This window comes from Scyliorhinus canicula, chromosome 2 (genome assembly GCF_902713615.1).
Source record: "Scyliorhinus canicula chromosome 2, sScyCan1.1, whole genome shotgun sequence".
NCBI lineage: Eukaryota > Metazoa > Chordata > Chondrichthyes > Carcharhiniformes > Scyliorhinidae > Scyliorhinus > Scyliorhinus canicula.
Genome location: NC_052147.1, coordinates 54,094,559 through 54,108,442, shown reverse-complemented (window position 1 = coordinate 54,108,442; position 13,884 = coordinate 54,094,559). Strand labels below are relative to the sequence as shown.

The window sequence follows — 13,884 nt, the reverse complement described above, 5'->3', positions numbered from 1 at the left end:
AATTAATTCTATTAAATGTCTATTTTCATCCACATGCTCTCTTTAAAGTATTAACTCCTTACAAGGAATATGAATCCACTGGCAGCATTGCCTCTGGATTTGGATTGGATTGGATTGGATTTGTTTATTGTCACGTGTACCGAGGTACAGTGAAAAGTATTTTTCTGCAAGCAGCTCAACAGATCATTCAGTACATGGAAGAAAAGGGAATTAAACAAAATTCAAGAAAATAAATAATAGGGCAACACAAGATATACAATGTAACTACATAAGCATTGGCATCGGATTAAGCATACAGGGTGTAGTGTTAATGAGGTCAGTCAATAAGAGGGTAATTTAGGACCACAGGGCCACAGTCTATGGATGAGTTATTGGGCCATATGAATCTTCACACACAATTTTGTCCTTAGCTGACATCCAAACATGCAGGTGTCCAGTAGTGGTCAACGGATTTCAATCACGAGTGTGAACACTGGCCAATCTTCCCCTATTTATATGATATAAGAACAATTCTACGGTCATTCTGGCTAAAATCTGCTAATTCCCCACAGGCCAGAAATGGAACTGCGGCCTTTTGGTAAATATGGCTTCATGTTGTTACTTAGCCATCGAGGGAGCTGGTTCTTAAAACTCGCACATACAGTCGGAATATATTTTATAACTGGGAGCACAAAGACATTTTGTATCTTTTTTATTTATTCACATCATTGGCAAAGCCAGCATTTATTACCATCCTTAATTGCCCTTGAGAAGGTTGTGGTGAGCAGCCATCTCAAACTGTTAATGGTGCATGTGGAGCTGTTAGAGAAGAAGTTGCAGGGTGTTGACCTGGTGATAGCGAAAGATGGTAACACATTTCAAAGCCAGGATGCGGTGTGACTGAAGTGGGGAACTTGGAGGTGGTGGTATTCCCATCGACATGTTGCTTTAGTCCCCCTCCATGTTAAGAGGCCATGGATTTGGGTGGTGACGTGGAAGGAGCCTTAGTGAGTTGCTGCAGTGAATTTGTAGCTGGTGGTTGATGAGGTGCTGACCAGCCGGGTTGATTAAACACCCTCGATGGTGTCTTGAGTGTTGCTGGTGATACACTCAACTAGGCAGTGTAGGATATTCCATTATATTTCTTACATTCACACTGTAGTAGGGCAAAAAGCTTTGCAGAGTCAGGGAGCAAGTTACTTGCCACAGAGTTCCCAACATCTGATTCCACGACCTTAATGCAGCTAAATGTGGGGTTGTATTTTTACATAAGAACTCGGAGCAGGAGTAGGGGATTGAGCCCCTTGAGCCTGCGTCACCATTCAATACGATATTGGCTGATCTCATCTCTGCCTCCACCTTCCTGCCCGCTCCCTTAACCTTTCATCCCATGACTAAATAATCTCTTATTTACCTCCTCCTTAAATTTGTTTAGTGTTCCAGCATCCAGTGCAATTTGGGGTAGAGAATTCCACAGCTTCACTACCCTTTGAATGAAGTAATTACTCCTCATTTGTTTTAAATCTGCCACCCGTTAGCCTAAAACTATGGCCTCTCATTGTAAAATATCCAACAAGGGAAAACATCCACTCCACGCCCACCCTGCCAATCCATTTTCGTATCTTTTATACCCCAATTAGATCCCCTCTCATTCTTTTAAACTCTAGTGAGTATAGGCCTGAACTCTCTCTTCATAAGACAAGCCCTTCGTCTCTGGAATCAATCTAGTGACCCCTCTCTGAACTGCCTCCAATACAACTACATCCCTCCTCAAGTAGGAGGACGAAAACTGTGCGCAGTATTCCAGATATGGTCTCACCAATGCCCTATGAAATGAAAATGAAATGAAAATCACTTATTGTCACGAGTAGGCTTCAATTAAGTTACTGTGAAAAGCCCCTAGTCACCACATTCCGGCACCTGTCCGGGGAGGCTGGTAGGGGAATCGAACTGTGCTGCTGGCCTGCTTTAAAAGACAGCGATTTAGCTGAATGAGCTAAACCAGCTCCCTACTTTTATATTCTATTCCATTAACTATAAATGCCAAAACTCCATTTGCCTTCCTTATATCCTTGCTGCACCTGCATACTAACTTTCTGCGATTCGTGCAGAAGGACACCCAGATCCCTCTGCACCAAAGCATTTTGAAGTTTCTCTCCATTTAAGATAATAAGTTGCCTTATTACTCCTCTGACCAAAATGGATAACCTCACACTTATCCACATTAAATTCCATCTGCCAAACTTAGGCCCACTCATCTAAGCTATCCATATGAACTTGTAAATTTCTTATTTCCTCCTTGCAACTTGCTTTCCCATCTATTTTAGAATTGTTTGCTAATTTGGCTATGGTATATTCTATCCCTGGATCCCAGTCATTAATATAGATTGTAAATAGTTGCTTCCAAGGACCGAACCCTGTGGCACACCACTATTACAGCTAGCCAACCAGAAAAAGAACCATGTATCCCCACTCTCTGCTTTTGGTTGGTTAGCCCATCCTCCATCCAACTCTATCTATGGACTGGGCGGTATTCACGACTCTCTGAAGTTCCTCGCGGTCCTGGGCCAAGCAGTTGCCATACCAGGCTGTGATGCAGCCTGATAGGATGCTTTCTATGGTGCATCTGTAAACGTTGGTAAGGGTTAATGTGGACATGCCGAATTTCCTTAGTTTCCTGAGGAAGTATAGGCGCTGTTGTGCTTTCTTGGTGATAGCGTGATAGGTGAGGTTACTGGGTTATGGGGATAGGGTGGAGGCACGCGAGCTTAGGTAGGGTGCTCTTTCCAAGGGCCAGTGCAGACTCAATCAGCCGAATGGCCTCCTTCTGCACTGTAAATTCTATGATTCCAACAACTCCAGCAAATTAGTCAAACGCGATCTACCCTTCATAAAAGCACGGATTGCGTTGCGTTTTGACTTTCCCAAATGTCTGGAGACGGTTCATCGCCAGGCAGTGGACGTTGCTTCGACTGCCCAGTCGCAATTCTCTTTATTATGTTTACCACAGGGGAGTGAGAAACATAAAGAAAGAGAAAGCTGAACAAGCCCACTTGCGCTTGTTCCTTTCGAGTCAGCGGGCGGGCTCTTGCAGCCAGTCTGCAAGAAGAGGGAGAGAGGTGAAATCTTCAATAAAAGCAAAGCCGCTCGCCTGGAAGAGTCCATCTGGGAGCGCGTCACATGGTTCAGTGCTCAGTCCTGACCCCTTACGTTTTTAATGCGCGGAGGATGTGCAGCAATTGAGGCGCCTCCTCTCTGACAGAAAACGCTGCAACTGGAGCAAGGCGAGTGTCAGACGGCGGAGAGAGGGAGTGTAAGAGAGAGAGGGAGCAGAAGGAGCAGGAGCAGGAGCAGGTCCCCTCTCCTCTCGCCAGTGTTGATGCTCCGGGGGGATGTGCTCCTCCTGCAGGATCCGCGTTCTCTGAGCGGCAAGGCGGCGTCGCTGGCAACCGAGCGGAGGCCGGGCAGCGGACTCAGATCCAGCAGCAGTCGGTAAGTCACATTTTTTTCAGCTGCTGAATGAGATTCACACCGAGAGAGGGGGAGGGGGACATGCCCGCTGCCCCTTGTAACCGGCAGCTGCAGCAAGTACCCGTGTGAAGTTAACTGTTGGGTAGGGGTGATCCTCAAGGGCAAGGTAGGACATCCCCCCCCCCGCCCGCGTCACCTGTCCTAAAGTTGCTGACATTTTATTGGATATATTTACTTTTTATTGAATATGGTATTGACTTTTTTCAAAAAAAATCCCAGGCGAGATTGCAGTGTGTTTTCGTTTCATTGAACAGGAATGGGTTTTGGTGAATTTCTTGTTGGGTTGGATTGGGAAGGTGGCAGGAATTGGGAGGTAATTTTTTTGGGCGGGAATGAGCCAGTTTTCTCCCACTCAACTCCCCTCCCCTCCCCTCTCCTCTCTCCCCTCTCCCCTTCCCAACCTTCACAGTGAATCATCTTGTCTGTATGTGTGTGTGGTGGCTCCATGGTTTGGTGTTCGCCAGTGTCTTTGTGCGGCAAGCCGAACATCTAGAATCAGGTTCTTTGCACGTACTGTGAGACCACATCCATACAGGTCACAAAACAGCAACTCACTGTTCTGATTTGTGACCAACTTCAAATTCCACATTGTATACAATAATGGCCAAGAGATTTGATCAAGATCCTAATTTGCAACAGTTTCTCACTTTGTCCTTGGCTGATGGGATTTAAAGTATTTGCTCAGCACACTGTTGCTTTGATCGTTATCCTGATGGTGATATCATTAAGATTATTTTCAGAATTTTCCAATAGAGCAGTGATCAAGTATGCCAATGTTAATTTGACCTTGCGTGTCTCTGTTTTATAAAATCAATTAATTTCTGAATTCCCAGGAATAAACAATGCCACCTTAACTTCATTTCCCCACAAAAACGAGTGGTCTACAGTCAAAGTCAGATTAAGAATTATCGGCAGGCTGGACAGCAAGAATATTCAGGGGCCCTCTGCACCCACATGATGATACCCAATCATCACCCACCCCCCATGCTGAAGTCTCTGCCAAATCTATTGAAACACAGTGTGATAAGACACGTGGATAAATAGGCTTTGCTAGTGCAACACATTTTTTACTGGCCTTCCACATTCAACCCTCTAAACTTCAGGTCATCTCCTGCCTGTGCCCTTGTTTGCATCAAATGCCATTCACCCATCACCCTGTGCTAGCTGACCTGCATTGGCTTCTAGTAAAGCAAGGCCTCAATTTTAAAATTCTCACCCTTGCTTTCAGGTTCCTCCATGTCTATATTACTCCTCCTCCAGTGTTGCAATTTATCTTCATTTTTCCAATCTTGGCATCTGGAACGTCCCTGATTTTAAGCACTGCACCATTGATGCCTTTGGCTGCCCAGGCCCTAACGTGTGGAATTCCCTCTCTAAATCACACCACCTCTCTACCTTTCTTTCCCCTGTAAGAAGTCCTACAACACCAGGTGAAAGTCCAACAGGTTTGATTCGAATCACTAGCTTTCAGAGCACAGCTCCTTCCTCAGTTGAAGGTGGCATTCACCTGAGGAAGGAGCTGTGCTCCGAAAGCTAGTGATTCGATACAAACCAGTTGGACTTTAACCTGGTGTTGTAAGACTTCTTACTGTGCTCACCCCCAATCCAACGCCGCATCTCCACATCATTTCATTCCCCTATCAAGGCATTCCTTGAAACCTATTCATTTGGATTTGTTTATTGTCACGTGTACTGAGGTTCAGTGAAAAGTATAGTTCTCCGTACAGTTCAGACAGATCATTCCATACGTGAAAAAAAAATACATAGGGCAAACATAAATGCACAATGTAAATACATAGACACAGGCATTGGATGAAGCGTACACAAAGTCTAGGTTATCTGTCCTAATAATATGTTTGCTGGAATTTTCCAGCCCTTCCGACAGCACAATCTTCTGGACTGCCGATGTTGACCCCAACCGCAGTAGGTTACTTGCAGTGGGTTCAGTGCATCATGCAAATTGCTGATGACTTAACTGGAACCGGAAAGTCCCGGCAACAACTAGTAGCTTGCTGCTATGTTTAAATGAAATAGATCTAGTGGCATGCAGTTACCCCCTCTGTGGCAAGTTTTACTGGGACTGGAGTTTTAGTTAGGCCCCCCCCCCCCCAGCTCTACTAAAATTGCACTATTACTTTTTTTAATGATGCAATGTTAAAATGCCACAGGTTCCTCTTTCAGTGACAGGAAACGTTTTGATGGGTACAGTGGTAACCTTGAGCTTTGAGGCGATTGAAGATAGTAATTGGGGAAAAACAATCATTAGAGCTCACCCTAAACAATAATATAGAAATTGCAGAAAGAAACCATTTCTCCCATTGCATCAGTGTTTTCCTATGTTGAAGATATTAAATAAACCTATTGTTGTATAATATCTACTTCAGTGACGTCTTATAACAATGCCCTCTATTGGGTTGGGGGCAGAGAGAAAAACAGTTTTTCTTCTCATTGCCTCTTGTAGTAGAATCTATTCCTCATGACTTCCACTGTGTCAACAAGTGGAAATAATCTTTAATTTATCACCTCCTCAAAACCATTCAAAATTTTGAAAAGTTCCAGCATCAGGGGCAATATTTATTCCCTAATATCACTTTAAAAAAAATCATTGTCATGTATCTAATTTATCTTAATGTTGGTACATTGTTAACAAATGGGCTGCCACATTGCCTTGCGTTGCATCGGCGACTTCCCTTCCGAAGTACTTTATTGTCCGTGTGTATATGTGTATCCATTCTAATTAGTTTCTCTAATTTCTTTACTCTATTTGGAATGCTTTGCCAGTACTTCTGGCTCAAACATACTTCTCAGTAACATTTCCCTTTCATTTCTTTGTTCAAAAATTCCCTTCTGTCCATATCCTTCCTCAAGCTTAATATTTTGGCCTACTCGGCTTTTTTAGTATATTTATTCTTAACCCTCCTCTACGTGCTCTTAAGGCTTGTTTCTCCCCTGTCTTAATTAAAATGATTTCCTCACTGTATGTTTACTCTCCCTCTCTCTCTGAGGACATTCTTACTGGTTTGTTACTTCTTAATCATTCCTTTTACATTGGGAACATAATGCGATTGATGGGGAGCAGTAGTGCATGGTTTCATCTGACTGCACAATGTATCATGCATTGTTCAAAATAGGAAAAGTCAAATTTTAAATGTGAAAGTGGCAACCATTGGTTATTTACAAATTAACCACTGTACTCTCTCCTTGTTGCATCACTTTCCTCTCTGAGAAGGCAAGAGATAGTGGAGTCATGGCTGGTCACTGTTGCTTCATATTAAGCATCAAGAGCTGTCTTTGTACAGGACAAAATGTCACCCGCTATATATTTCCTTTCCTGAGACCTGTTGCTTCATTGCCATTTGATGCTATACCTATCATTGCCTCTTGTAGTAGAATCTATTCAGGGGAGGCAGTGGTGTAGTGGTATTGTCGCTGGACTAGTAATTCAGAGACCCAGAGTAACGCTCTGGAGACCTGGGTTTGGATCCCGGCATGGCACATGGTGAAATTTGAATTCAATTTTTTTTTTAAATCTTGAATTAAAAGTCCAAAGATGACCATGAAAGATGAAACCATTGTTGATTGTCGTATAAAGCCACCTGGTTCATTAATGTCCTTTAGGGAAGAAAATCTTTTGTCTTTACCTGGTCCAGCCTACATGTGACTCCAGGTCAACAATGCTGTTGATTCTTAAATCCCTCGTGGGTGGGCAATAAATGCTGGCCCAACCAGCGATGCCCACTTTCCATGAACAAATAAAAACTTAATTAAGTGCCTTAACTTATTTTCAATGGCTGGAGATAAGCTGTAAGATGTCACTGGGATGGCTTTTTCTAATTTATATTGACTCAAAATGTTTACTTTAAATGGAATTTCAGGTCTAAAGCACAACTTTAATACAATGTACTTAAAGCTGCTTGAAAGAACGCTGCGATGATTTATTTTCTGATATATTTGCTAGTGGTTCACTAATGTCCTTTTTAAGGAACAAAACCTGCCCTCCTCCACTTGACCTCCTCACCTGATTTGACTTGCGTGTGATTCCAGATCCACAACAATGTGGTTGATTCTTAACTGCCCTCTACAATGGTGTGGCAAGTAACTCCAGACCCCATGGCCTAGCAAGCCACTCGGTTCAAGGGCAATTAGAGATGGCAACAAATGCTAGCTTTGCCAGTGACGCCCACACCCCATGAAAGAATAAAGAAAAAAAATCTTATTCTCAGGGGCTGTTCCAGTAGCTCGGGTGGTCGGGGAAAGTGGGAGGAGGACTGATTGTGGATGGTCGGAATGCTCGGGAATCGGGAGGAAAACTTTTGCTCCTCCCGGTTCCACGTGAGTTTATATATTTTTAAAACGTACTTTTTGATGGGTGACCCTACTCTGCTGTGATGTTTTAATCTTACTCTCGAGGTCTGTTCCAGGGAATCTGCGGATTGAGTTAAACTGCATGCTGTAGTAATTGATCATACATATCAAGAAGGTCTCGATCTGTGAATGTGCGCTGTTGGCTGACCTCCGCTGGGACAGCAGTCACCCTATCGTTGAGCTGAGTGTCCCTAAGCTTACAGATTGAAGAAATTAGAACCTCTTTGTGCAGTCATTCAGAAAATCTTGTAAATACGCAAGAAGTGGGCGGCATCTATAAAGAAAAGAAAACGGTTGACGGTTAAACCATAATCCTTTTAGCCAAAGTAAAAGAATTACAGATGAAAAGTGGAATAATAATAATTACATCACTTATTGTCACAAGGAGGCTTCAATGAAGTTACTGTGAAAAGCCCCTAGTCGCCACATTCCAGCGCCTGTTCGGGGAGGCCGGTACGGGAATTGAACCCACTCCGCTGCCTTGTTCTGCATTACAAGCCAGCTGTTCAGCCCACTGTGCTAAACCAGCCCCTAATAAACACCAGTGGCCCAAAAATCTTGTCGGGGGGGGGGGGGGGAATAAGCTGGTAAATGGCAATGATGTAAGCCACCCTACCGGCAGTGCATCGATAAGGAATCCCCATCCCAAGTACAACCAACTGTACCTTCCATCTTGGGAAGTGCTGGTGCATCCATCCTACACACTAGTGATCATTGCTAGTTAGTTGGGTGATGTGTGAGAAAATGATCAACTTCAACGGTGATGTCTTCCAGTGTCGAGAGGCTTGTCGACAGGAATTTAACATCGTCCTATGAGACGTAGTTGAGGGGAGTATTTAATTGGGTTGGAGGGTGGGAACCCCACCTCCTTCCCTCCTCTGTCCTGCTGCTAATTGAAGTGATTAAGTCCGCACTTGACATGAGGCGGGAAGCTCAAAAAGCAAACTCTTGCAGGATTCCGGTGGTGGGAGATGTGTGAGGGATCTTAGGGTGAGGGGCCTCTTGTGCCTGGAGTCCTTGATCCTGAGCATGGACCCCGCTACCCAGTGCCTGATTGGCAACTGGTGGGGCAGGCATTCCCGAAAAGAGGTGTTGTGGGCGCTCTTGCCAGCTCCAGCCAGTGGGTGAGACCCACACCGTCTCCTTTGAATACCAATGTCTGAGCTTGCAGAAGTTGCTTACTGGTTGCCAGATTACACTAGAAGCATACACCTCAGCATACTGTCACTTTCAAGGGAGGAGGGCTAGAAAAAATGAAACCAGTTTTATACTTGCAAATGTTTAGGCTGGATCCCAGGAGAATGGAAAAATAAAATTGCCCCCGGCATTACACAGTTAATCCAATTTGTTTATTCTGGATACAGAATTATAGACCCACTGAAAACTGGAGGCGGCTCATTTTTTTTCTATGTAAATCAGCTATATTTTGCTTTCAGCTATTTCGCTGTAGCAACTGATTACTCTCCAGTAGGACCTGTTTACAGGCCCAGAATCTGGGCCGCACAGGCAGCATGCGTCGCAATTAACCTGATGACCCAAAATTGGGCGTTGAATCTCATTTCATTAGTTTAGGTGAGCTGCTGATGAATGTTGCACCTTCTCTGTGTTCTCTGTTGGCTCTTGCATTCCAACTCCAACATTGCAGACTGCATGCCAAGCGCCAGCTCTTGGATAATTGGAGGGTGGGGAGAGCTGGGTGTGCTATGGAGGAAGGAGAGCTTTTTCCTATGTCAATTTAATTCCTTTAAAACTCGTCTTTTTAATAATAATCTTTATTATTGTCACAAGTAGGCTTACATTAACACTGCAATGAAGTTACTGTGAAAATCCCCTAGACGCCACACTCCGGCGCCTGTTCGGGTACACAGAGGGAGAATTCAGAATGTCCAAATGAACTAATAGCACGTCGTTCGGGACATGTGGGAGGAAACCCACGGGGAGAACGAGCAGACTCCGCACAGACAGTGACCCAAACCGGGAATCGAACCTGGGACCCTGGTGCTGTGAAGCAACTGTGCTACCGTGCCACCCCTGGCGAGGAAAACCTACGCAGAGCGGACATGGAGCCCAATCTCTGAGGTGTCCCATAACAAGCATACATAAAGTGCCTCCTTAGCATATGGAAGGCACCAGACATTGGAAGGTTGTCCAAGGTCAGTAATGCATCGGACGTTTTTCACGTGTTCTTGGGTGTAGTCCCCAGACCTGCAAAATTGATTTTCCACCTCTGATTTTCAAAAGACAGCCAACTGACCAATTTCAACTCTACATTCTTTTGTCGCCAAAAATTGTCAGGTAGTCAGTCTGCCATTTGAAAAATCTGGGTGCCAACTTTGAATTGTTGCCCTGTGAAATTACAATTCCAAAGACTTATTTGACAGTCCACAGTGTTGTAGAGAACAATCTGTGCATCACTAAGCATGTTACGGTAAAGGCAATCCAGGACCTAAAATACTCTGTCCTTTTTATTTATAAAAAAAATTACTGTTTCGTCTAATTGTGAGCAAGAAGTGATCCCCTTTTCCTTTTTGCAGAGAAAAGAGCCTCAGAGTAGTCCTAGTTTTCTGGACATTTTAGTCAGTAATAGCATGTCATCATTTGACAACAAAAGGTTGCTAACAACCTCTCCTGTGTAGTTACTGCCTGCTGTTTGGTAGGTGAAAACATCAATGATGAAACTCCACTTCCCTGCTGAGACAGAATAATAAAAATAAATTGATGCTAGAAGCTAGTTAAAATGTATATTATATATTAAACACATTATGTGAAGCCTAGAGTTTTCTTTTTGTAACAAATTGAACCAAACTGCCACAGTTCCTTGTTTAAACCCATCTGTTGGTAACCTTCCTGGATCAGGGGGCCATTTTCATTTTGATTGTGGAGCTGCAGGTGGAGTGAACCAGTGCAATAAATCAAAGCTTCATTGTTTGGTATAATAATGGATGTCAGGATAATCACATTTTTAAAGCTGTGACTGTCCAAGCAAACCAGGCTTTTAAAACGGCCTCAGTTGGTCATTGCTAATGGCATCAAGTCACTACTTTTAAAATTTTAATCCATTAAAAATTCTCTCTGGCTCTATTATGTTGTGCTCAAAATGGTCAAAATCTAATTTGCACAGTCTTGTTGTAAATAACCCAGTTTATGTACGTTGATGGGTACGATTTGCATATTCTGGAATCCCCACAGTGCAGAAGGCGGCCATTCAGCCCATCTGGTCTGCACCGACCCTCTGAAAGAGCACCCTACCTAGGCCCACACCCCAACCCTATGCCCCGTAACCCAGTAAACCCACCTGTCCTTTTGGAGACACAGGGGCAATTTAATTAGCATGGCCAACTCCACCTAACCGGCACACCTTTGGACTACGGGAGGAAACCAGAGCAACCAGAGGAAACCCTGCAGACAAGGGGAGAACATACAAACGCCACACAGACAGGCACCCAAGGCTGGAATTGAACCCGGTCCCTGGCGCTGTGAGACAGCAGTACTAACCACTGTCCCACCGTGCCACCCCATATCTTTTCCATTTCGTATCATCATCACCAGGTTATAAGTGACTGTAACTAGTTGTGACTCAGTGGGTAGCACTCGTGCTGCTTGAGTTAGAAGGTTGTAGATTCAAGTTCCACTCGAGCGATCTGAGCACGATATTCTCAGCTGACACTCCAATGCAGTATTGCGAGGAAGCTGCACTCTCAAAGGTTCTGTTTTTCAGATTAAACCAAGGCCCACCTGCTTTTCAAGATAGAGGTAAAAGATCTTGTGGCGCTGTTTTGAAGGAGATTAGGGGAGTTGTCCCTGATTTCCTTGTCGATATTTATCTCTTGCCCAACATTACAAAAATGGATTGTCTGGTCGTTATCCTATTGCTGTTTGTGGGAACTTGCTGTGTCACAGTTGGCTTCTTCATTTCTTACACAGAAACAGTGACTTGACTTCAAAGTATTTCATTGGCGGCTCTTTCAGATGGCCTTTTTTATTCTTTCATGGAACGCCGGTGTGGTTGGCAAGGCTGGAATTTGTTGCGCACCCCTAATTACCCTTGAGAAGGTAGTGGAGAGCCACCTTCTTGGACCATTGCAGTCCTGAGTTTGCAGGAGGGGCTATGGAAATTCAAGTCTTCTTTCAAATGCAAAAGCTTTATGGCAAAATCTTTGGTCTGTAAAGATAATCAAGGCATCAACTATAAATTCATGGGAATGCAGTTTGTTTTAGAAATAAATGATCAAAATATTGAATTTTGATTAATTTTCAAAATACGCACTCTGTCATTGCAGTAACATTAGTATCAGTGATTTTTGAAATTGAAGAATTAGAGAAAAGTAAATAAAGTGCTACTTTTGTTCTCTGAATAAATTGAAATTGGTTCAAAAAAGCTTGGACTGCAAAATTGGAATAGGCCTGAAAGTGGGTGCAGATATCACAATGCGCGATTTACCTATGCCCTCTGCCTCCTGCAGCTGATTTGCCTGCCAACTATGTGAGCTAATGTTAAATGTGTTGCTGAGTGACTACATACCTCAGCAAACAACTTTCAGATAGTCTGCACCACCAGACTATACCTTTTTTTAAAGGTTCTGGCTGGAGCAGAACCTGGTTGCAGAAGTGAGTGCATGGAAGAAGGACATCGAGTTATGGTAAAACAGAGCAAATAGCTTGCTCCAAAGTTCACTAATGTTGCTCTGGTTCCCTTGGTGGAGGAGGTGGAAAGCAGGAGAGAAATCCCTATCCACAGGGGGACCAGGAAGACCTGCAGAGGGGAGGCGATGGCATAGTGGTATTATCACTGGACGTGTAATCCAGAGTACTCTGGGGTCCCAGGTTCAATGCAGATGGTGAAATTTAAATTCAATAAAAGTTTGGAATTAAAAGTCTAGTGAAGACCATGAAATATTGCCATAAAACCCATCTGGTTCACTAATGTCCTTTCGGGAAGGAAATCTGCATCCTTACCTGGTCTGGCCTGCATGTGACCCAGCAATGTGTTTGACTCTTAACTGCCCCTCAAGGGCAATTAGGGTTGGGCAATAAATGCTGATACAGCCTGCGATGCCCATGTCCCATGAACAAATTTTTAACAAACCTGGATGCAATGCCACAAAATGTTTATTGAGCTTGCACAAGTGGTCAAGACCAGTGGATGCATCCACAAATTCCAAGTCCAGCCAACTGTGTCCATTAACTTCACATACTTAAATGCATCTACCCTACCAGGGATTAGGCTACCAGGATACTGGGCAATGACCATCAAGTTACGCTCTGTTTTGTAGCATAGCAGTGGGATGTCGGGAGTGGAATCCCTTCCAGTTGGGGTGAATCCCCGGGTTAGCATACAGCACCCACAAAACAAAGTCTGTATTGTCAATGGTACCCATGCCCCTTGAGGAAACTTTCAATCCTCACAAAGCCGCCTACTTGCCCTAGATTCATAATGGTTCATGGCCATGGTCATTTTCACAGTCGTTGACAGTGCCTGCTTTGAGATTATAGAGGTGGAAGATTTCTGTGATAACCTCATTAGTGGGACAAAGATATCTGACTGTTCCTTACTGAGGCTCAAGGGGGATATGGCTCCTTGCTAAGAGTCTGCCACCTCTCCTCCCCTCTTTCAGCAGTATTTCCTGCTCTGGTACACCTCTGTTTGTTCTCCCTATCATACTGTTGTCCAAATAGGATCCAGAATATTACACCCATATCGGGGATTAAATGGTTTGTGCATCCTGCTGGAAGTTAGACCCAAGTCCCACACCATTTGCCACCATTTTCCTGTAACTTAACAACTTTGAACCACTCTGAAAGCCACTAAATACTTCTACAATCACGGCAAGAGCCAGTAGAAACCAACTAACAACTAACCAGTAAGTAGAACATAGAACATAGAACAGTACAGCACAGAACAGGCCCTTCGGCCCTCAATGTTGTGCCGAGCCATGATCACCCTACTCAAACCCACGTATCCACCCTATACCCGTAACCCAACAACCCCCCCCCCCCTAAGTACAACCA

General features: G+C 44.0%; 1 protein-coding gene across 4 annotated transcripts in view; it reads left to right on the top strand.

The window, feature by feature from the left end:
• Positions 1-3,202: 3,202 nt before the first annotated feature.
• nin (ninein (GSK3B interacting protein)) overlaps positions 3,203-13,884 on the top strand; it is a 189,961-nt gene continuing 179,279 nt past the window's right edge. For 3 of the 4 annotated variants that reach the window (XM_038778397.1, XM_038778396.1, XM_038778394.1), the window contains exon 1: positions 3,204-3,471. The gene's annotated coding sequence lies outside the window, so the exon portion shown is untranslated. Of the gene's footprint in view, positions 3,472-13,884 lie in introns of all 4 variants that reach the window. The other variant, XM_038778403.1, reaches the window with a different exon arrangement.